At 45.1% G+C, this 21190-nt stretch overlaps 1 protein-coding gene across 9 annotated transcripts in view; it reads right to left on the reverse strand.

The window, feature by feature from the left end:
- CNOT11 (CCR4-NOT transcription complex subunit 11) overlaps positions 1–21190 on the reverse strand; it is an 84318-nt gene that overhangs the window by 24349 nt on the left and 38779 nt on the right. For 4 of the 9 annotated variants that reach the window (XM_085018638.1, XM_085018636.1, XM_085018640.1 and 1 more), the window contains 3 exons: positions 10003–10092; positions 6152–6294; positions 4161–4270 (listed from right to left, as the gene is read on the reverse strand). The gene's annotated coding sequence lies outside the window, so the exon portion shown is untranslated. Of the gene's footprint in view, positions 1–4160; positions 4271–6151; positions 6295–10002; positions 10093–10537; positions 10641–19283; positions 21091–21190 lie in introns of those variants that run through there. The other 5 variants (XM_085018644.1, XM_085018643.1, XM_085018642.1 and 2 more) reach the window with 5 other exon arrangements.

Below are 21190 nucleotides of genomic sequence, written 5' to 3' on the forward strand. Positions count from 1 at the left end.
CCACTGAGTGAGGCCAGGGATTGAACCTGCATCCTCATGGACACTAGTTGGGCTCTTAGCCTGGTAAGCCACAATGGGAACTCCCTATGTTTATGTTCAACATGGATAAAGCCCAGCCACTTCAGTCCTGAGGATGTCTAACTGCTGACTCCTGCAGCTACGCACCTTAACATCATGGGAGATGAGACCAAGCTGGCTGTCTCTGCTGATGGACTATGCTTTCCTGGCTTGTAAACTTCATTCACTGCAACCCACCAACAGAGCTGGCTTTCTGTGAAGAATGTTGCATTAACTTGTGCTGAACAACAAACCCTAACTCCTTAGTTCCAATTTTCCCTTTCTGGGTCCATGTGGATCTCCTAGGTTGACCAGGAAGACAACCAACCCTGTTTTGAGCCACTGCCTTCTTTTAGCAGAGCTGGTATGTTGGGTGCTGGCCAGGGGCCCTGACCCGCCAGGTTCCTTTAGACTTGACTCTGGACTAAGGTCACCTAGGGGTGACAGTCATCCCCGCTGGCTCCAGGTTCTGGCACTCAGAGCTTACAGCAGTTCTCTGGACTACAGCCTTCAGTATGTTCTGGCACAAGGGTGGGAAGTTTACAACACTGACCACAGGAAGGTAAGAGCATAGCATCCTTGGCCAAAATTGTTCCATGTTTATACTACAAGGAATGTCAGTATTTCAGAGATCTCTGTATCACATGAATGAGGTGCCTTTAGGATTCAACTTTCGCCCATGAGGTTAGCTCATTAATGTCACTAATGATACCAGTGGATTTAATTCAAACTACAGGTCAGTCCTGAAGATGGATCCCCCAGCTGCCTGTTGCCATTGACGGGCTCAACATGTCATTGGCATGTATATTCGTGCCAGTCATTTGTCCTCCCAGATATGAGCTTTTCATTATTGAGATGAAATTGGTATATAATATTCTATTAGTTTCAGGTGTACACATAATAATTCAATCTTTGTATACACTACAAGGGACCCCCGCAGTAAGGCTAATAACCATCTATCATTATACAATTAACCTCTTTCACCTATTTTGCCCACCCCACCCCCTCTGATAGCCACCAATCTATTCGCTGTATTTATGAGTTTTAACTTCACGTATAAATGAAATCATACAGTATTTGTCTTTGTCTGACTTACTTCACTTAGCATAATATCCTCAAGGTCCACCCATGTTTTCACAAATGGCAAGATTTCCTTCTTTTTTTATAGCTGAGTAGTAGTCTATCATATATATATAAACACACACACACACATATACATATATATAAACATTTAAGTTCTTTCCATATCTTGGGTATTGCAAATAATGTTGCAGTGAACATGGGGTGCATATATCTTTTCAAATTAGTGTTTTCATTTTCTTTGCATAAATACCCAGAAGTAGAATGGCTCAATATAGCTCATATAGCTCAATCATATGGTAGTTCTATTTTTAATTTTTTTGAGGAAGCTTTTTACTGTTTCCCACAGTAGCTGCACCAATTTGCATTCCTACCAAGTGTACAAAGGTTCCCTTTGCTCCATTTCCTTGCCAAGCACTTGTTATTTCCTCTTTTAGTTCTTCTTTATTTTTAATTTAATGGCTAAATTTGTAGCATACAGAAGTTCCCGGGCCAGGGATTGAATCTGAGCCACAGCTGCAGCAACGCTGGATCCTTTAACCCGCTGCACCAGGCTAGGGATTGAACCCTCGCCTCCGAAGTGCCCAGAGCTGCTGGCAGTCAGATTCTTCATCCATAGTGCCACAGCAGGAACTCCCATCACTTGCTATTTCTTGTCTCTTTGAGAGTAGCCATTCTAACAGGTGCGAGGTGCTATCTCGTGGTTTTGAGTTGCATTTCCCTGATAATTGGTGATGTTAAATATTTTCTCTGTGCCTGCTGGTCATCTCTATGTCTTCTGTGGAAAATGTCTATTTATGTCTTCTGCTCACTTTTAATCATTTTTTTGTTTTTTGCTATTGTCTGAGTTCTTTATATAGTTTGGATATCATATTCACCTTTTATCAGATATGTGATTTGCAAATATTTTCTCCCATCTCATAAGCTGCCTTTTCATTTTGTTGATGGTTTCCTTTGCTGTGCAGAAGCTTTTTAGTTGGATGCAATCCCACTTGTTTATTTCTGCTTTTGCTGCCTTTGCTTTGGGTGCCAGATCAAAAAATTCAATGCCAGAGTTCCCATCGTGGCGCAGTGGTTAGCGAATCCGACTAGGAACCATGAGGTTTGCGGGTTCGATCCCTGGCCTTGCTCAGTGGGTTAATGATCCATTGTTGCTGTGAGCTGTGGTATAAGTTGCAGATGCAGCTCAGATCCCAAGTTGCTGTGGCTCTGGCGTAGGCTGGCAGCTATAGCTCCAATTAGATCCCTAGCCTGGGAACCTCCATATGCCGCAGGAGTGGCCCAAGAAATGGCAAAAAGACAAAAAAGAAAAAAATTCAATGCCAAGACTAAGGAGCTTATTGCCTATATTTTCTTCAAGGAATTTTATGGCTTCAGGCCTTACATTCAAGTCTTTAAGCCACTTTTCTTTTTTTTTTTTTTTGCTTTTTAGGGCCACACCTGCCATATGGAAGTTCCCAGGCTAGGGGTCGAATCAGAGCTACAATTGCCAGCCACAGCAACATAGGATCAGAGCCATGTCTTCAACCTATACCACAGCTCATGGCAATGCCAGATCCTTAACCCACCGAACAAGGCCAGGGATCAAACCTGCATCCTCATGGATACTAGTTGGGTTCGATTCCACTGTACCACAACAGGAATTCCCTTTAAGCCACTTTGAGTTAATTTTTTGTGTATAGTGTAAGACAATAGTTTCTTCTTTCGCATATCTGTCCAATTTTCCCAACACCATTGACTAAAGAGAGTGTCCTTTTCATATAGTATGTTTTGGTTCCTTTATCATAAGTTAATTGACCACATACATGTGGGTTTATTTCTCGGCTCTCTATTCTGTTCCACTGATCTAGTATTTGTTTTTATGCTAATACCAAACTGATGATTTAGTATAGCTTTGTACTATAGTCTGAAATCAGGGAGCATGATACCTCCAGCTTTGTTCTTCCAGATCTGAGGTTTTTTTGGCCATGCCTGTGGCATGTGGAAGTTCTGCAGGTATCGAACCTATGCCACAGCTGTAACCAGAGCCACAGCAGTGACAATGTCAGATCCTTAATCCACAGAGCCACGAAGGCATACTGATTCTCTTTTTCTTCTTCAGGGATCAATCTCTCTTAGGCAGCCAACAAAAATCCAGAGGAGGCACATATCAAATCATGCAGGGGCCTCCTGGCCACCACGGTACCCAGCATGGATGTGATGTTTTGCTTCATGTCATGAAGGTCACTGTGGGCAGCAGGACACCAGGATAAGCTTTGATCACACAGACCAAACTAAGTACACCTTGGACACAACAGGGCTCATCGGTTTCTCCTATGAATACTGAGGCGGCTTTTGAGCAAAAGCAAGTTACACATCTATTATTCAGCCTATAATTTAGGAACACATCTCAATCTCTAAATGGCTGGTAGGTGGGGTGACATAAACATGCAAACCTTTTGGAAAAGTAATTTTGGTAATATGCATTAAGAGGCTGAAAGAAATTAATATCCTGGAGTTCCCATCATGGCTTGGCAGAAACTAATCTGACTAGCATCCATGAGGATGCAGGTTCGATCCCTGGCCTCATTCAGTGGGTTAAGGATCCAGGGTTGCTGTGAGCTGTGGTGTAGGCCGGTGGCTACAGCTCTGATTCGACCTCTAGCCTGGGAACCTCCACATGCCACAGGTGCGGCCCTAAAAAGACGAAAAAAAAATTAATATCCTTAATAAATAATTCCACTCCTGAAAGTCTATCTTAAGGAAATCAGAATCAGGAAAGCCTTTTTGGACAAGTTAGTCAGGAACCTTTATTTTCATCAAGAACACTTAAATGTCCAATAATAAGACAACAGTAAGGAAATTGACAGCACCTCTACCAGTGGAATGATCACATCAGTCATTGTAAATGCTGTTTACCAACCATTTAAAATTATAGTTGGCCCTGGAACAATGAAGATGAGGGGTGCCACCCCCTGATGCAACTGAAAATCTGCCCATCGCTACCTCTGCCTCAAAAACAAAGGAATTGATAAATGACTCACCCAGGAGCAAGAAGCTGAAACAGTCTAGATAGAATCAGGACTGCGACCCTGGTTCTTCTGATTCCACATACTGTGATCACTCATCAGACTTTTCTTCACACTTTGAAGATCTATAAAATGAAAATATAGGTACTACGGTTATTGGGGGGAAAACCCAAACATAAGTAGACCCACACAGTTCAAACCCGTGCTGTCCCACAGTCAACCAAATATGGTAAAGCCATACATGGAATACTTCTCAGCAAAAATGAACGGACTTTTTTTTTTTTTTTTTTAGGGCCGCACCCAAGGCATATGGAAGTTCCCAGGCTAGGGGTCTCATCCAAGCTACAGTTGCCAGCCTATACCACAGACACAGCCACAGCCACAGCCACGCCAGATCTGAGCTGCATCTGCGACCTACACCACAGCTCATGGCAACACCAGATCCTTAACCCGCTGAGTGAGGCCAGGGATTGACCCCGAAACCTCTTAGTTCCCAGTCGGATTTGTTTCTGCTGCGCCACGATGGGAACTCCTGAACAGACTATTGATATATGTCACATTTTGGACGGATCACAAGGAAAAAAATCCAATTTCAAAAAACCATGTACTTCTGATCCCATCTCTAGGGTATTCTTGAAAAGGCAAATTTTTGGAAATGAAAAATAGATGAGTGGTTTCCAGAGGTTAGGGATGGTGGAGGGCAGAGAGATGGGTGTGACTAAAAGGGTAGCATGAGGGAGCTCTGCGGTGATGGAAGAGTTCTGTATCTTTCTTTTTGTCTTCTTTCTTTTTAGGGCCACACCCAAAGCATATGGAAGTTCCCAGGCTAAGGGCCGAATTGGAGCTATGGCTGCTGGCCTACACCACAGCCACAGCCACAGCCACACCAGATCCAAGCCTCGTCTGTAATGTACACCACAGCTCATGGCAACGTCGGATCCTTAACTCACTGAGCGAGGCCAGGGATCGAACCCACATCCTCATGGATACCAGTCAGGTTTGTTACCTGAGCCACAACAGGAACTCCAGATTTCTGTATCTTAATTGGGATGGTGGCTACATAGATGTGCCCTGGGATAAAACTACATTACAACGATATTTGTACACTGTAACACTGTAATCTTGACTGTGTACCACAGTTACACAAGATGCTTCCACTGGGGAAACTGGGTAAAGAGTACACAGGAACTCTCCCTGCGTGTGTGTGTGTGTGTGTGTGTGCGCGCGCACAATTTCCTGTGAATCTGAAGTTATTTCAAAATAAAAATTTAAAATACAGCAACATTCCTATGACATAATGCCAAATATAAAAAGCAAAATAGGAGCTCCCATCATGGCTCATTGGTAACGAACCCGACTAGTATCCATGAGGATGTAGGTTTGATCTCTGCCCTCACTCAATGAGTTAAGGATCTGGCATTGCTATGAGCTGTGCTGTAGGTTGCAAACAAGGCTCGGATCCCAAGTTGCTGTGGCTACGGTGTAGAACAGATGCTGCAGCTGTAACTCCACCCATAGCCTGGGAACTTCCATGTGCCATTGGTGCAGCCCTAAAAAGCAAAAAGTGAAAAAAAAAAAAAAAAAAAAAAAAGTAAAATAAATGTACTCTGTAGGTACACTTAAATCTGTAAAGAGTGGTTGTCTTTAGATATTTACCTTTCCCTTTTGCATTCACATGACTTCCAAATAAACATGTATGATTTTTAGGATGGAAAAAACTGCACTGAGAGATAGAAAATATCCATTCTAAATGTATGACTGCAATCTGTTTTTTTTTTTTTTTTGTCGTTTTAGGGCTGAACCCATGGTATATGGAGGTTCCCAGGCTAGGGGTCGAATTGGAGCTGTAGCCACCAGTCTGCACCACAGCCACAGCAACACCAGATCCTTAACCCACTGAGCAAGGCCGGGGATCGAACCTCTATCCTCAGGGATCCTAGTCAGGTTCGTTAACTGCTGAGCCACGACAGGAACTCTGAATCTGTCTTTTTTACTCAGACACCCACCTGGGAGATCTTTCTGAAGTTGCCTCCATTTCCCAGCTGAAAGGGACGATGGCAGGCGTTCCTTCTCCTTTGTCTTCCTCCTGAGACTCCACCTGCTCCTTCCCAGGATGACAGCAGCTTCGATCCACGTTCTGCATGGATCACTGTGAAACACAAGGCAAAGCATCTGAAGTCTCCCTGAGGTGCCCTTGCCATTGGTCTATTTCTTATCCCTCCCACATGGTTCTTTAAGAAAAACTGGAAAAAGCAAAAAGGAAGAAGGTGGCTTCCTCATGGACACTGGTGTCTGGTTCTTAACCCACTGAGCCACGACGGGAACTCTTTTGTTTTTTTAAATTAATCTTTTTTTGTGGGAGTTCCCATAATGGCTCAGTAGAAAAGAATCCAACTAGGAACCACGAAGTTGCACTTTCGATCCCTGGCCTTGTTCAGTGGGTTAAGGATCTGGCGTTGCCATGAGCTGTGGTGTAGGTTGCAGACGTGGCTTGGATCCTGCACGACGGTGGCTGTGGTGTAGGCCAGTGGATGTAGCTCTGATTAGACCCCTAGCCTGGGAACCTCCATATGCCTTGGGTGTGGCCCTAAAAAGCAACTTAATTAATTAATTAATTAATCTTTTTTAGGTTTCTTTTTTTTTTTTTTTTTTTTTAAGGGCTGCATTCACAGCATATGGAGGTTCCAGGCTAGGGGCTGAATCAGAGCTGTAGCTGCCAGCCTATGCCACAACCACAGCAACACCAGATCCGAGTCACATCTGCAACCTACACCACAGCTCATGGCAACACTGGATCCTAAACGCACTGAGCGAGGCGAGGGATCGAACCCACATCCTCGTGGATGCTAGTCAGATTTGTTTCCAATGCGCCACGACGGGAACTTTTCTTTGCAGATTTTTAAGCATAACCGTGGCTTTCTTGTTCATCTCCTTCAAACAAGACTTTTATTTTAGCCTTTAGATTACTTTAATACATCTGACGTGAAATTAATTCCAAGCATTTCTCAATCCTTCCAATGACAACGGCTGAACCTATGAAGGTAGAGGACCTCTGTGCCCTTTTTGTTCCTACAGCAATAAGTGATCTGGCTGAAGAGACCCGGGGGTGCCTTTAGTTCATTAATGGCATTAACAGAATTGAAAACAGCTCTAAACTATAAACTGGGACCTGGGAACTCACGAGGGGAAGCAAATGAAGATGTTAGGGCTTAGTGGTTTCCAATTCCCCCTCGGAAGATAGTTTTGGACTTTTTGATGGCCCTTGTGTTCGTTTAATTGTGTTGGAACTCATTCAAAGTGACCAAATGTAATTTGGTAAGAGGTCCAGTGCGGATCTTTTGGCACAGGCAGGGGGATAAATAGTGACACGGGGTTTTCAAGAACAATCTCAGTTTGTCAGGAAAGGAGAGGAGACTTGTGTCCAGAGCACCTGGTGTCGCAGGTGAGTGCATAGGACCTGAAGCTAGCTAGCGGGGTCTCAGTCCCCACACTGGTTACCAGCTTTGTGCACTGAGATCTGTGTCTTGATTTCCTGATTTATAAGTGACAGGTCTAATAATACCAACTCCCACTGTAGCACAGTGGGTTAAGGATCTGGAGTTGCTGCAGCTGTGGCATAGGCTGCAGCTCCAGCTTGGATTTGATGCCTGGCCTGGGAACTTCCATATGCTGCTGGGGTGGCTGGGGAAAAAAAATAGGAAAAAAAAATACTGACTTCAGAGGGTCATTATAAAGAAGATGATGGAGTTCCCATTGTGGCTCAGTGGGTTAAGAACCTGATCCAGCATCTGGGAGGACACAGGTTAAGGATCTGGCATTGTCACTGCAGCGGCCTAGCTCACTGCTGTGGCGTGGGTTTGATCCCTGGCTCAGGATCTTCCACATGCAGTAGGCATGGCCAAAAAAATTAAGACTGGTAAAATGTTAAAATGCTTATTCTCTTAAAAATAACAGTGAAAATGGCTATAGTTTCCTAAATGAAAATATTTCATAAAAAGAGTAGCATTAGGTTTTTACGAGTGTCTTAACATCTGGCTTAACTGCAGAGAACTTAACACTCCTATCTGCTTCTGTACTGAATCTGTTGGAATGTGTTTCTTTGCTTGATGCTTGTGCAGACAAACCAGCCTCACTCAGATACTGAATTGAAAAGGGAGGGATATTTTGATAGCCTTTTTACATAATTGTGGCAATTCTTCCCCTCCTCCATTTTTTAGGGCCGCACACCAGGCATATGGAAGTTCCTGGGCTACGGGTCAAATTGGAGCTGCAGCTAGAGCCTCAGCGATGCTGGATACAAGCCAAATCTGTGATCTATGCCACAGCTTGTGGCAATGCCAGATCCTTAACCCACTGAGTGAGGCCAGGGATCAAATCCGCATCCTCACGGATACTATGTTGGGTTCTTAATCCGTAGAGCCACATTGGGAACTCCTGTGTAGATTTTTTTTACCAGGGATGACTTGAGAATTATTATGCATTAATTATTTGGAAAATATTGCTCACTGCCATAGTCAAATGTCAACACATGTCATTATACCCTATAAAAAAATCACATTTGTTAATATCACTGATCTCATCAGAAAAGTATTTTAAGTATTGAAATGCTGTGAACCTTACAGAAGCAGACGCAAGTTTTCTAAAACTCTAATTTTCATGAGAATGCTCAAATTTTACCATTGGCAACAAATACTAATCTTTAAATGACAGGCTCACTTTGTTCATTTTCAAGAACATGTTTGCTAAGTACCTGATCTAAACGACCACAGTTTGCTAATCATTCTCCCAAGTAAAAAAGCTGTTGCATGAAAAAAAAAAAGTGGCTAATTCAGCTCAAAATTCATATAAAAAAAAAGCTAAAGTGCTTTTCTGGGAGACAACTGTGGATGCAGCATGAGTGCTTTATATATATTTCTTATTTTGTGAGACAGAAGATTTAAAAAGGCACGTGCTCAAGGCATGAGAGTGAAGAAAATCAATGATTTTACTGGCTTGTGAAGTCCCCAGGCCAGGGATCAAACCCATGCCACAGGAGTAACCTGAGCCACAGCAGTGATAGCAGTAGATACTTAACCTGCTGGGCCATCAGGGAACTCCATCAAGGACATTCCTTTTTTTTTTTTAATTATTTTTTTTTAGGGCCACACCCACAGTATACGGAAATTCCAGGCTAGGGGTTGAATTGGAGCTACAGCTGCCAGCCTACACCACAGCCTCAGCAACAGGGGATCCGAGCCACATCTTCGATCTACACCGCAGCTCATGGCAACTCTGGATCCTTAACCCATTGAGTGAGGCCAGGGATCGAACCTGCGTCCTCATGGATCCTAGTTGGGTTCATTACCGCTTAGCCACAATGGGAACTTCCATCAAGGACGTTCTTAAGTGAAACTGAAACTAACTAACCTTCATTCCTTTTTAACATAGCTGTGAAGAGTACAACTGCTACAACTTCTTCTTTTTTTTTTGTCTCTTTTTTAGGGCTGTACCCGCAGCATATGGAGGTTCCCAGGCTAAGGGTCGAATCGGAGCTATAGCTGCCGGCCTACACCACAGCTACAGCAACTGGGGATCTGAGCCACGTCTGCAACCTACACCACAGCTCACAGTAATGGATCCTCAACCCACTGAGCGAGGCCAGGGATCAAACCCACAACCTCATGGTTCCTGTCGGATTCGTTTCCACTGTGCCACGACAGGAAATCCTGCTACAGCTTCTTAGTGCTGCTGCCCTGATACGCACTAAAGACCAGCAAGTTCACCCAACGTTGCTATTGCACCATCAGTGCAAGTGTCAACACGGTAAAAAAGGCAAATGGCTTACACTTATTATGAAAATAATTTTGACCTCACCTACCTCCTAAAAGGGTCTCAGATAACCCCTGCAAATTTCCATGGACTACACTTTGAGAACTGCCACCTTAGATCAGGGATCAGCAACCTGTTTCTGGAAAGAGCCAGAGAGTAAATATTTTAGGCACTGTGGGCCATACCATAGCTGTCATGACTACTTGGCCTTGCTGAGACAGGCTGGGACCTGGGATCTTTTGCTGCAGTGCTTGTGCCTGGACAAATGTCTTGGCCAGCAATAAAATACACAGAAACTATGATGGACTAAAAATAACTACACAGGTGGGTTGCTGGGGCAATTGTGAACAATAAGATAACAAAGGCCACAAACCAACTGCTGCTTCCGAGGTGCCCAGAGCCAAAACAGGGCACTGCTCATGATCCCTGCACATGGCACCACCAAGGGGTAGGCAGACCACCTAAGCCACCCCTCTGACCAGACCCACCGATCCACCTCCACTTTTGCCCCATTTAAGAAACCAGCTCCATCCCCCTTGGGAAACGAGCAAGGGCACTTGTTACTGGTTTTCACTTCCTCTTACTGCAGCATGAATCCTGATCAAGCCTTGCCTGAATTCCTCTTCTGGCCTATTACCAATTTCCGCTGATTAAAGAGTCCAAGGACCTGGGTTGGTAATACTGCCGCTGTAATGCCAAAGCAGCCAGAGACAACATGTAAATGAAGGGGTGTGGGCTAGGTTCCAATAAAACTTTGCCTTCCAAACCCACAGATATGGCCTGGGTAGCAATTTCCTGACCCCTGCTTTAGACAATCCAAACTGTTTCTGGCTTTTAAACCACAAGATAACTGACTAATAAGGTAACATTAGCCAATCAAATCACGACAAAACCAAAGTTACCCCACCACTCCTGCTTCACCCTACCCCTTCCCATACCCTCATAACAAGCTACAACCCCACGGTGGTGCTAGGTTCTGAGCAGGTCCTGATGTCACACTTGCCAGAGTTGCTCTGGCCAAGGTCCCAACAAGAAGCAGATGCGGAGTTCCCGTCGTGGCGCAGTGGTTAACGAATCCGACTAGGAACCATGAGGTTTCAGGTTCGGTCCCTGCCCTTGCTCAGTGGGTTAACGATCCGGCGTTGCCGTGAGCTGTGGTGTAGGTTGCAGATGAGGCTCGGATCCAGCGTTGCTGTGGCTCTGGCGTAGGCCAGTGGCTACAGCTCCAATTCGACCCCTAGCCTGGGAACCTCCATATGCCGCAGGAGCGGCCCAAAGAAATAGCAAAAAGATAAAAAAAAAAAAAAAAAAAAAAAAAAAAAAAAAAAAAAAAAGCAGATGCCATGTTCAAATCATGTAACTCTAGGGGTAGGATGCTGGGAGTCACAAAGCTTATCGGCAATAATCTGGTGGAGCTGTTATCACCTTTGAGCCCAAAGAGACAGAGGGAGGAATTGTCAGAAGCTGGAAGGAAAGGGTCATCTAAGAACTCACACCCTTCCTCTGAGCCAGCAAAAGAAACACCCCAAACACCCTAGTTTTCTACCCGCTTGATCTCCTGCTGGAGCTATGCGATGGCGAAACCCAGTGGAAGCCAGGTGCCCAGGGAGATTGTCATATGGTCCACAGGAGACTATACCCGTGTTCCTGCAGTTGAGGGCAGGTCCAGGAATGTGGAGAGTGGCTCTAAATAAGGGGACAGGTGAAAGATGAGTGGCCCAACCATGTCCTGTAATTGCCTATATCATCAACTAGACTGCCCCGATGTGAAGCAGGTACACACCCTTCTGCACTGCTAGGTCTGCAGCTCTTAGCCGGTGCCTGACCCAATGGAGTGTTCAGTAAAGGTCTATTGACAAGAATGCACGAGAGTCCTGATGTTGTGACCAGGAGGCTCTGCAGAGCCAAGAAGCCCTCTCTCCCCCACCAGATACCTGTCAACACACCAGTACCACAACTTCCAGGACCTGACCTGCTGTTGCCACTGGGAGGGTGCTAAGCAGAACAGACTTTCAGCCCTTTCTCGAAACCTAGCACCACCGGTCCAAACACAGAGCTCAGTGCCTAGATGCTGTGATCTGAGACATTTCTGAATCTAAGCACAGAACCCTTCCTCAAGCACAAGATCTTTGCAGGTCTTAAGATCTTGAGTGTCTTAATTTCTTTTCTAGGACCTGGAAGAGTACTCAGTATAGAATAAATAAATATTAAATATTTAAATATTATTTATTTAATATTAAATGTTTAAATATTATTTAATATTTAAATATTAATATTTATTTATTTATTTATTCTATGCTCAATAAATATTTGCTGGGAGTTCCTGTTGTGGCTCAGGGGGTTAAGGATCTGGCGTTGCCGTGAGCTGTGATGTAGGTCACAGATGCAGATCAGATCTGCGTTGCTGTGGCTGTGGTGTAGGCTGACAGCTACAGCTGCGATTGGACCCCTAGCCTGGGAACCTCCACATGCCTCGGGTGTGGCCCTAAAAAAGCAAAAAAAAAAAAACTTGCTGGTTGAAGGAAGGAATAAATGTCTTGTCAGTACAGTGGAAGTTCCCAGGCCAGGGATCAAACACACACCACAATAGTAACCAAAGCCACAACACCAGATCCTTAACCTGCTGAGCCACCAGGGAACTCCTGAGGAGCTTTTTACTTTTGTTGTCGTTGTTGCTTTTGTTGTTACTGTGGCAACACTGGATCCTTAACCCACTGTTCTGGGCTGGGGATGGAGCCTGTACCTATGCAGAGACATTGCCAGATCCTTAATTTGCTGTACCACAGTGGGAACTCCCTGGAGAGCTTTTTAAAAAGTCCTGATGCCCATGCCACACCCGAGATCAATCAATTCATAACCACTGGGGCCCAGTTATCAGTCTTTTTTAGAGCTCTTGGGGTTATTTCTAAACTCTGAGCACTTCTCCCAACAGTTGTGCACGTCATTTCCACTAGATGGCATCAGAAACTGTTCAGATGTCACCAACCAGGCCCTAAAGCCCTGGCCCTTAAATGAACTCATCATTTTGCTTGCTTTTATTTAAAATGAAGCAAAAACAGAAGATTGGCCAGAACTAAGAGTTATGTAGTGATTCCCAATATAAACACCAACCCCAGTCTGATGAAACAAATATAAATCTATGTTGCGTGAAATATTTTTATGAATGAATTTTAGCTATTTCTAATCACCGACTTTAAAAAAAAAACACTGTAGTCATACAAAGAATTATACATATTACTGTAATAAGCACTTCCATGCTTGTCACCAGGCTAAGAAATAAAAAATAAATACAATTGTTGGAGTTCCTGTTGTGGCTCAGCAAGTCGCCACGTTGTTTCTGTGAGGATTCTGGTTCAATTCCTGGCCTCGATCAATAGGTTAAAGGATCCCAAGTTGCTGCAAGCTGCGGTGCAGGTTGCAGATGCAGCATGGATTCGACTCCTGACCTGGGAAATTTCACATGCCACAGGTTGCGGCCGTACAAAAAAATAAATTAAATAAATAAAATTGTAATCTCCAGGGTATATTTCTTCTTCTTCCATCCCACCTCTCCTATTCTAAAAAGGCTAAACTAATAAATATGCTCATGTATCCAAGGAATCTCTCTACGCCAAAGACATACTGAAAACTGAGAGTCTATATCTGGGTTTAAAAGAATCTCTTTTCTCTTTCTACCAGCCTGACTTGATTTGAAATTTTTAATTTTTATTTATTTTCTCTTTTTGGCCAGGCCCACAGCATGTGGAAGTTCCAGGGCCAGGCATCCAACCCACGCCACAGCAGCAACCTGAGCCACAGCAGTGACAATGCCTGATCCTTAATCTGCTGAGCCACCAAGGAACTCCCATTAATTTTTTAAACAATTTCTTTAAGTCTTATCTGTCTTTAGCATTTGCCTAGCTCTCTTCTTCCTAATGGAAAATGCCAGGAGGAGCCAGAGGAAAGCAGAGCATCCCTGTACTTTCTGCAGAATCGGCTCTGCATCTCGGCTTTCCCATCATACGAGGTTCAACCCCACCTCTCCTATTCACCTTCAGTCCATCATTCTAAGGATGAAGGCCCTCCCCACGTTAACACAACTGCAGACCAGGATGGGCACTTCTGCCCTCACAGAGAAGATTTAAGTCATAGAATTCCTTTTAACAGAAAAATGTACCAAACATAATAGATATCAATCTACTGGCCTTCAAAATACAGTAAATTAAAGCAGCCTTAATGTCCATCGATGTTCCCAATAGCAGCTCTGGGGGCAGGCACCACGCCTTGGGCTGGTCCATCATTAACTGTGTGTCCAGTGGAGACCCTGCCCCTGGGTTCAAGTGGGAGGGGACCTTGGATTCACCACTTCCAAGCTGGTGAACCATGAACTTCATTTACTCAAGGTTCTCTGGGAGAGCATCACCTGGCCATGAGCTGTGATGGGTCTGGGATTTTGCCTTACAAGGTAACCTCCACCTGTTGCATGGTTCTAGTGGAGAAGGGGACTCCTGGGTCAGAGCTGGAGGATGGTTTATTATTCACAGAAACAGCATCTGTGCCAGTTTCCAGAGCCCCAGCTCCCAGGGTGGCACAGAGACAGCCAGGTAACCCCTGCACCACAGTGAGTTACACTGCAGGAGAAGGCCCCTGAGCTTGTGGCAACCCACATCTTTTAGAGCAGACAACAGGTGTATCTGACCTTTGTTACAGAGAAGGATGGCTTTAGTCATACCCTTTTCCCATGTGGTTCATTTCACTCTGAATTCTTAGAAAGATGACCCAAAACAAAGGCAGTCAGTGCCTTGCGCTATTAGACCCAGGGAGAATTGTCACACTTTAGGTGCTAAACAAAAATACTCTTTATTATTAGTTCTGAATTATGCACATTTTAAAGTAAATGCGATCCTTAGGAAAAATATATCTTATATAAAATTCAACTCCTCTGCATTTTTTTACAATGCTACTTATCTTCGAAGCAAAGTAAAAACTAAATTTCGTTTTAGACATTCTGAGAATATTTTTCCCAGGCCGGTGGGGAACTTAACGAGAGAGAAATAGTCAATGACATTTCCCCAACCAGACAGGAGACTTTCATTTCTTGCTACTTTGCTACTAGAAAAGAGGAAAATAAATCTTAGCAGATGTGCTTAATACAGAAACTATTAAACAGGCGTTCCTGTCACGGCTCAGTGGAAGCGAATTGGACAAGTATCCATGAGGACACAGGTCCCATCCCTGGCCTTGCTCAGTGGGTTAAGGATCCAGCTGTGAGCTGTGGTGTACATAGGTCATGGATGTGGCTTGGATCTGGCATTGCTGTGGCTGTGGTGTAGGCCGGCAGCTACAGTTCCGATTTGACTCCTAGCCTGGGAATCTCCATGTGCCACGGATGCGGCCCTAAAAAGACAAAGAAAGAAAGAAAGAAAGGAGGAAGGAAGGAAGGAACTATTAAAGGTGAATTTATATTTACCATCCCTTGATTAATTTTCCCTTTTCTGCCTTCTTCTGGGTGTAGCCTGAGGGAGAAGCTTTGTTGTCCTGAGCAGGTTTGAGGATAGGATGCAAAGGAGCAGAGGGTGTAGACAGAACCTGGGGGGCGGGGGTGGGGAGAGTAGCAAGGAGTGCATAGAAGGTGGGGAGCGGCGGGAGGGTGGAGGAGGCAGGGCTGGACTAGGAGAGATGCAGGACTGCCTTGGGAAGTGGAACCTCGGGTGAGAGATGCGACAGCAGATTTTCTCTGATGGTTTTCAGGGTGATATAAGTGGAACCTTTTCCTTTTCCTCTCCTTGAAACCCTGTCCAAATTTGGGGACACTTTTCAGTGGGCCTGGTTTTTTTTTTTTTTTACAAACACACAACTGTACAAACTTGGCCTCAGGATGTAGGGTGACGACCGAGCCAGTCAGATTTGGGTTGCAGTATTCATTTTTGAACCCTAAAGGATTCTACTGGTTTACCTTGTACAGTGATGGGGAAATACCAGGTCCCTGAGTAGACACGTGGGAAAAGACTGCTCAGCCTCTGACAAAGAAACATGATCATCTGCAACAATGGGGGAGGGGGGAAAGCCTGTTTGGGAAATATCTGTAGGAGAAAGAGAAGCATCTGGAAGGCTCACCTTCTGTGCTGAAGCTGTCCTAGGCAGCAGAGAGAATGCCTGCCATGGGAGACCTGTTTTCTCACAACCCTGAACACACTCAATATCCATCACCAGCTCTTTGATTTTTGCTGTTGTTGTTTGGCTGAGTTGGCAGCACGTGGAAATTCCTGGCAAGGGACAGAACCCCTGCCAGAGCAATAACCAGAGCCACAGCACTGACACCGCCAGATCCTGCACTCACTGAGCCACCAAGGAACTCCCATCCCTAGCTCTTTGAAACTCCCTCTTCAGTTAGCTTTGGGACCAGCAGATAAAACAGTTAACAGTGTTTGAGGCAGGGTCTGCTTGTGGCCAGCAGTGCCTTCACACCTACTTGTTACCTTGCTCTATTGGCACAACCACTCTGGTGGGCAGATGGATGTTTCCAGCTGAGTGGACCAAGCCTTGGAGCCTGCTCCTGACTCGGAGGTGGAGCCTGGAAGGAGAAACTGCCGCCTCTGACGCCAGGGCTGCAGCGCTGGGCAGCGGACCCGCAGAAAGGGATGGGGGAATGGCGGTGCCCCAACAGAAAAAGAAGGACCGGCACACAGCAGTGGGGCGGGGACCACGCCCTGCATCCCGCTCAGCTGTTTCCAGGTTGCCCCACAATCCTGGACCCAGTGGAGCGAGCAGGCTCTGCTTGGAGGTGGGGAGTGGGGGATGGGTCTAGGACTCGGCCCGCCTGTACAGGGTCACACAGAGACAAAGCCAGGTTTTGGCTCCCAGGTGGGTGCTCTTTGCCTCCTGCTTGGCTGCTGAGGACCAGCCCTGCCGTTGGGGGGCGCTCCCTCTGCAGATCCGCGCCAGGCCTGTGCTCCACCCGGGAACCACACCTCCCACCTGACTCCCAGCACTCCAGGTGCCAACCACACCCAGCCGCTTTCTAAATCACTCCATCTCCTATTCCTGGCTTTCTTTCTCATCCTCTCATACCCAGCGGTTTTTACTCGCCCTTGCAACACCACTTGATGTTGAAAAGGCTTTAAATACACTTTAATGAAGCATAATAGCAGCCTATGGGCTCAGGAGGGAGTTATTGATTTTTTTGGTGTAAAATATTAAAGTGTCTTTCAGGCTATTTATGTCCTTAGACCGCAGAGCTCAGGCTGTCACCTGATGCCCTAACCATACCAAGATCTGGTTTTCTTTCTGGGAAAACATCAAATATTTACCACTAGCATTACCTCCCCTCCATTTCTCCTGCCTGTCCAGCCTGTAAATGGCAACGGCCACAGGTGGGCTGCCTTCATGCACTGGCTGTGTCCCTTTCCCAGGAACCTGTTTGGCCTGTTCTGGACCAGGTGCCCATGCTAGGTAGGGTCCTGCTGACCTGGTCTTTAGGACAGCCATCTAGACCCCTCGGGCTCAATGGCTCCTGTCAAATGTTGTCTCGGCTGAAATAAAAATGTAAAATGTTTTTGGTCTGTGATGGTCTGAACGGTCCTCAGTTTTTTCCTAGAAGTACACATGAGTGATGGCGATACAGGTGCAGGGAAGAAGCAGATGCTGCTTTTCCCGGCTCCACAAAGAGGGCGGGGCTGGGAGGAGAGATGGAGCTGGTCCAGGAGTGAAGGTGGAGGGCCCTCGGGGCTTTTTCTTACCCAGTGTCCTCAACCAACACTGATGCCTATTCAGAAGCTGCAAGCCAGTCAAGCAGTGTTTCTAAAATTGTGTATGGCCAGTACCACAGATGTGTCATCAAACCTTTCCTTCTAGGGGACTTAAAAATGGTAAAGGTTTTGAAACTTCAAACAGGAAGAAGGTTCGCCCTGTTGCCCTGAAGTGTGTCTTTGGAGGTTTCTGAGCCAGTGCTCAGAGTGTTGCCATCTTTGAAGAGAAAGACGGTAATTACAGCAGTATACATTGCATGTTTATGTCTTCCAGAGGTTTCAAGGCCCCAGCCTGGGGCAGATCAAGTCAGCCAACTGCCTGGGGGCAAGAAGCTCCAAGTGGTACAAAACATCATTTGAAGTACGAGCAATAAAAGCAGAAAAGGGAATTCCCATCCCAGGGAAACGAGTCAGACTAGCATCCATGAGGACGCAGGTTTGATCCCTGGCCTCAATCGGTGGGTTAAGGATCCAGTGTTGCCGTGAGCTGTGGTGTAGGTTGCAGACACAGCTTGGATCCTGCATTGGATCCTAGGGAGCCTGGGAACCTCCATATGCCACACATAAATAAAGCAGAAAATAGATAAACTGAAATTCATCAAAATTAAGCTTCAAAGAACTCCATTAAAAAAGTGAGAAAACAACCACAACAGGAGAGAAAAGATTTGCAAATTACATATCTGATAAAGGATTAGTACCCAGAATATATAAGAACACTTACAACTCAGCAATCAAGACAAATAACCCAACTCAGACATGAGAATTTTCTCTCTCCAGAGAAGATAAACAAAAGGCCAAGTAGCACAGGAAAAGATGCTGAGGTCATTAGTCGTGGGGGAAGTGCCAGTCAAAACCACAGAGAGATGCCACTTCATACCCACTAGGATTCTAGGTTCAGGAGGGTGGGCAGGAACAGGTGTCAGCAAGGATGTAGAGAAGTCGGAACCTCATGCCTTGCTGGTGGGAATGTGAAACAGTACAGCTGCTTTGGGGAATAGTTTGGCAGTTCCTCAAAAAGCTAAGCAGAGAATTACCCTACAACTCAGAAATGCTACTCCTGGCTGTTTACCCCTCCCCCAACGAAAACATACATCTATGCAAACATTTGTATAGAAACGTTCTTCACAGTATGATTCATAATAGCCAAAAGTTGGACATAATCCAAGTATCCACCCACCAATGAATGGATAAATAAAACGTGGTATACCCATACAATGAAGTAGTATTTGGCCATAAAAAGAAATGAAGTACTGGAGTTCCCATCATGGCTCAGTGGTTAACGAATCCGACTAGGAACCATGAGGTTGTGGGTTCCATCCCTGGCCTTGCTCAGTGGGTTAAGGATCAGAGCGTTGCCATGAGCTGTGGTGTAGGTCGCAGACGTGGCTTGGATCCCGTGTTGCTGTGGCTCTGGTGTAAGCCAACAGCTACAGCTCTGACTGGACCCCTAGCCTGGGAACTTCCATATGCCACGAGAGCGGCTCAATGGCAAAGAGACAAAAAAAAAAAAAAAAGAAAGAAAAAAGAAATGAAGTATTAATATACGGTACAACACGGATGAGCCTTGAAAGGTTATGCTAGGTGAAAGAAGCCAAATACACACCAGAAGCAGCCGTATATGCTATGGTTCCATTTATATGAAATGTCCAGAAAAGGTAAATCTATAGAGACAGAAAAATAGATTAATGGTTGCCAGGGGCTGGGGAGAAGGGGCAGTAGGGTAAGTGTTTCTTTTTGAGGTGATTAAAAATGTTCTGGCATTAGGGGAGGAGAGGAACAAAATAGGAGTTGGGGCTTAACAGATACACACAACTGTACATAAACTAGATAACCAACAAGGTCCTGCTATATAGCACAGGGAACTCTAATCAATATTTTGTAAAAACCTACAAGGGAAAAGAATCTGAAAAAGAATATATACACATATGTACATATAACTGAAAATATACGCATATGTATCTATAACTGAATCATTTTGAGGTACATGTAAAACTAACACAACATTGGAAATCAATTATACTTCAATATAAAAAATGGGAAATAAATAAAACAACAAAAAAATGTTTGGAATTAAATGGTAGTCGTGGTTGCACACTGAATTATACAATTTCTTTTTTTGGCATGCATAAGTTCCCTGGGCCAGGGATTGAACCTGAGTCACAGCAATGACAACGCCGCATCCTTCGATGCTAGGCCACCAGGGACTCTGAATTATACATTTTAAAGGGGTGAATTTGGAGTTCCCGTCGTGGCTCAGCGGAAACAAATCTGACTAGTATCCATTAGGATGTGGGTTCGATCCCTGGCCTCACTCAGTGGGTTAAGGATCTGGCGGGGCTGTGAGCTGTGGTGTAGGCCTCGCTCAGTGGGTTAAGGATCTGGAGTTGCTGTGGCTGTGGCATTGAACCCCTAGCCTGGGAACCTCCTATGCCATGGGTGCAGCCCTAAAAAGATAATAAATAAATAATAAAAAAATACAGGGGTGAATTTTATGGTTGGTGCATTATATCTCGATAATGATTTAAGAAATCATTGGAATAAACGGTAAGTATGGTGCCCATCAATGCCAGCTTGTACAAAGGATTCTTCACATAACTGGCAAAACGTAGAATGTCCTCATTGAAGGAAAAAAAGAAACCAAAAAACACGCAATTGACCAGCCATCCTTCTTCAGCAGTGCCAGCGTATTTCTAGAGAGAACCTTTGCACTGCTCATCGCAATAACCGTCCTGAACAGACTCGCACAGACCCAGCCCTGAACCTCAGACCAACCAGCTGACAGTCACCCAAGATAATGCCTAATGTCCAGTGAGCGATTCCTTTTATCATCTGTAATGTTGACTCTTTAATAGTTTTGCCATGCAATTGCCAGATCCAGAAAATAGCAAAATTGGAGAACCAGAAGTACAGAGAAGTAGGCAGGGTTGGCCACATACAGGCTGGAAGGAAGAGCATGTGCAGATGATGTGAGCAGGTCTTTGTGAGTTTGAGTGACTTATGCTGCCCAGTGATTAAAACAGAGAAATGGGGATGCAGAAGACAACTCTAAAAAAATACAGATGTTGCTGTTTGGGGCATGGTGATATTGCGAGTCCTGTGCTTGTGGGAAAAAAGGAACTGGTAAGAAGTCCTCCCCCTAGAGTTCCCATTGTGATTCAGTGGTAACAAACCCAACTAGTATCCATGAGGACGAGGGATCGATCCCTGGCCCTGCTCAGTGGGTTACAGGTGAGCTGCAGCATAGGTTACAGATGTGGCTCACATCTGATGTTGCTGTGGCCTGTGGTGTAGGCTGGCAGCTGCAGCTCTGACTCGACTGACCCCTACCTTGGGAACCTTCCTATGCCGTGGGCATGGCCACCCACTACTACCACCACCAAAAAAGAAGTCCTCCCATCTCTTTGTACTTCAAAATTCCCTCACTTTTTTTTTTTTTTTTTTTTTTTTTTTGTCTTTTTGCCTTTTCTTGAGCCGCTCCCGTGGCACATGGAGGTTCCCAGGCTAGGGGTC

The sequence above is a fragment of the Sus scrofa genome, chromosome 3, assembly GCF_054392235.1.
Source record: "Sus scrofa isolate SSC_HxYL_T2T_F1_AM1 chromosome 3, Sscrofa_HxYL_maternal_Yorkshire_Landrace_v2.0, whole genome shotgun sequence".
NCBI classification, from domain to species: domain Eukaryota; kingdom Metazoa; phylum Chordata; class Mammalia; order Artiodactyla; family Suidae; genus Sus; species Sus scrofa.